The sequence below is a fragment of the Scardinius erythrophthalmus genome, assembly GCF_964197995.2.
Source record: "Scardinius erythrophthalmus genome assembly, chromosome: 3".
NCBI lineage: Eukaryota > Metazoa > Chordata > Actinopteri > Cypriniformes > Leuciscidae > Scardinius > Scardinius erythrophthalmus.
Window position 1 is genome coordinate 14,868,216 of NC_138223.1, and position 4,035 is coordinate 14,872,250.

The following is a 4,035-nucleotide window of genomic DNA, read 5'->3' on the forward strand; positions in this document are numbered from 1 at the left end:
TAAAGTGAAAGCAAATATGTTATGATTAAAGTCATCCTTCGTGAAACCAAATTACACAGATTTCTCTTATATATGACCTACATATGCCAACTTATATTTCAGTGAGTTAGTTCAGACATAACTCTTGAGTGTCGGATTTAACACACTTTATTACACCGCTAGCCAAATGGGAGGAAAGGACATTTTGAGATTTGGTTAGGCCACCTTTTCTAGTGCAGAGAAAGTAGTGCTATCCCTAAGGAAAGTTGCTTAGTTGTTCAGTGTGCTGCCGAATGGTGTCGTCATTTCCTGGATTGTGTACAGGCTTTTGAGGTTGTGGTCAACTAAGTACTTTGACAGATTTTGTATATTTTTTGGAATAAATAAATATTGATAGGTAATTGATACCTGAATTATATGTATTATTATATATTATCTGCATATTTATTACATATTAGCACTCATCTCCATGAAAAACATTCTGCAAAAGAGAAAAATTTTACAACACATCTAATTTACAAACATTATCCATCATAAACATCTTAAAGATAATTCATAAATGTCTGTAATAACAAACAGCAAAGTTCTTAATACGTATTGAGAAAATTCTCGAAAAAAGGTAAAAAATTCAACAAAATCATGCACATCATAGATGTCTATACTGTATGTGTGCTATATTAATCTGTCTATTATATTTATCTTTCTATGAGTTGAGTTGTTCGCTCGTGGGCCAGGGAAAGGTTGTCAAAAACACTTTTAAATGACCTACCATCGGCACCAAGAGCCACTGCAACTTCATCCCATGCTTTTTCCTTTGCCTGCAAGTCTTTTTAAAGCACATTATGTGGATCATAAATAACTTTATGCTTCACAACCTCCATGAGTTGTCGTCTTTTCAGGTGCACTCTGAAGACAACCGCCTGTGACCCCACGTACTTTTGTTTATGATGTCAGCATGATGTCAACATGACATCTGTTCTTATGCCAATGTATATATACACTCACCTAAAGGATTATGAGGAACACCATACTAATACTGTGTTTGACCCCCTTTCGCCTTCAGAACTGCTTTAATTCTACGTGGCATTGATTCAACAAGGTGCTGAAAGCATTCTTTAGAAATGTTGGCCCATATTGATAGGATAGCATCTTGCAGTTGATGGAGATTTGTGGGATGCACATCCAGGGCATGAAGCTCCCGTTCCACCACATCCCAAAGATGCTCTATTGGGTTGAGATCTGGTGACTGTGGGGGCCATTTTAGTACAGTGAACTCATTGTCATGTTCAAGAAACCAATTTGAAATGATTCAAGCTTTGTGACATGGTGCATTATCCTGCTGGAAGTAGCCATCAGAGGATGGGTACATGGTGGTCATAAAGGGATGGACATGGTCAGAAACAATGCTCAGGTAGGCCGTGGCATTTAAACGATGCCCAATTGGCACTAAGGGGCCTAAAGTGTGCCAAGAAAACATCCCCCACACCATTACACCACCACCACCAGCCTGCACAGTGGTAACAAGGCATGATGGATCCATGTTCTCATTCTGTTTACGCCAAATTCTGACTCTACCATCTGAATGTCTCAACAGAAATCGAGACTCATCAGACCAGGCAACATTTTTCCAGTCTTCAACTGTCCAATTTTGGTGAGCTCGTGCAAATTGTAGCCTCTTTTTCCTATTTGTAGTGGAGATGAGTGGTACCCGGTGGGGTCTTCTGCTGTTGTAGCCCATCCGCCTCAAGGTTGTGCGTGTTGTGGCTTCACAAATGCTTTGCTGCATACCTCGATTGTAACGAGTGGTTATTTCAGTCAAAGTTGCTCTTCTATCAGCTTGAATCAGTCGGCCCATTCTCCTCTGACCTCTAGCATCAACAAGGCATTTTCGCCCACAGGACTGCCGCATACTGGATGTTTTTCCCTTTTCACACCATTCTTTGTAAACCCTAGAAATGGTTGTGCGTGAAAATCCCAGTAACTGAGCAGATTGTGAAATACTCAGACCGGCCCGTCTGGCACCAACAACCATGTCACGCTCAAAATTGCTTAAATCACCTTTCTTTCCCATTCTGACATTCAGTTTGGAGTTCAGGAGATTGTCTTGACCAGGAGCACACCCCTAAATGCATTGAAGCAACTGCCATGTGATTGGTTGATTAGATAATTGCATTAATGGGAAATTGAACAGGTGTTCCTAATAATCTTTTAGGTGAGTGTATGTCCAGCAGGGGAATCCTTAATGCAGCACATCGCCACAATATAAAGTTAAGGCAACTAAACAACCAAGAGAAATATATGTCAACCTCAAAATTGTAACATTGGATCTGTATATCCGCACCGGGGAATAACATTATAATCTTGTTCACGGTAGAGAAAGATGCATGTAGGCTACACAGGGAAAGTAACCATGAAGACGCTGAATTTAACAAAACCGCCGTCATAATAATCACAAATACACTTGCATTGCTGTTAAATGAGTTTTATGAATGAATGGCTTGTTCTAAACTGTTGCTCTGTCTTCGTCAACAACCCTATTTTTTTACAGTCTATGTCAACAACACGCGCTTTTGCACCACCTGCTGGTGGGGTTGACTAACAGCAGATGAAGAGTATGCTCGGTAATCTACTGCTTTTCCTGCAGTTCCGTTGAATTTACTGTCAAATTTGAACCACTGAATTTGTGGAAGCGAATTTGCAAAGCGAAATAAAATGGACCGAAAATTGCCTGTTGAATATTATAGGTTGTGTTTTTAAACAGTTTGAATATTTTGGAAGTGAAATATGAAAGGTGATTATAGATTATTGAATTTTTAATAATGGAAATGTGTTTGAAATGTTTTTAATTGAAATATTCACAGCTTGAATATTCAACCATGTTGAATTTCAGCCCATAAAAATGCAAGCCCTAAAAATACAATGCATTAAAATGCAAGCATGGTTAATGCGATGCATATATTTTTTTCAAGTAGTGCAATTCAGCAGGCTTTCTGTTTCAAAAACATTTGACATTATTTTACTTCCATAGACATGGCTTTTAATGGTGAGACTTTTGTTTTTGTAATCAGGTTCTCAAAGTGTATATAAAAATTTGAATTAAGTTTTATCGGCCAATATATCGGTTATCGGCTTTCAATATAAAGAATTATCAGTTATTGTATTGGCCAAATTTTTCATATCAGTGCATCCCTGTTAAAACCCCAAACTTTTAAATGGTATAGTGTTAACTGATATTTTGGTGTGACTGCAGACAGCTCAAAGGGTTTAAATGCAGCACAGTAGTCCTCTCACTGGATGATGCTGATAAGGTGCTTGGTGCTGAGAGCTCTCCTAATCCCAGTGTGGGTCCTGATGAGAACCTTCCTCCTGCCCTGCCATGATAACCAAATGCTCCCTGTTCAAAAAAGAAGAAAGAAACGACAACCTTGAGGAAATCAAAAATTATAACATGTGAAAAAATAATAATATGTAGATATTTTAATAATAATATGCAAGAGTTTACTGGCTATTTGTTTCAAATTACACTTATATAAATCCTAATATATAATATTATATTACCATATACTGTATAAGTGTGTGTGTTGTATTGTTGTTAAGAAAAGTAGTGAAATATAAGTCACAAATACAGAAATCTCCCTCTGTGTAGTGTCTTTACATGCGTGTAATATAAATATATATAAATAAAATAATTAAACACAAAGAGAAACAACTAACTGAAAGGAAGCTACTTGGTGAGTTTATCACCCATTGTTTTTATTTATTTATTTTAATTGCATGCATCATTTTAATTATGGCCACTTTAAAATAATGATAATGCTACACGAAATCAGGCATAACATTTTTTTTTTATTTAATCTTTACATAACCCTTTGGCCAAATTTGATGTCAATAAAAACAGTAATTTAGCCCCACTGATGAAGAAGTATGGGTGCATTAAACAAAACAGGTTGATAAACACTAATATAGCTCTAAATTAATTATTTGAATCCTTGTGAGACAAGCAAATATATTATCTAAAATGTCTTTCTTTCTTTCTTTTTTTTCTGTTTCAAAATT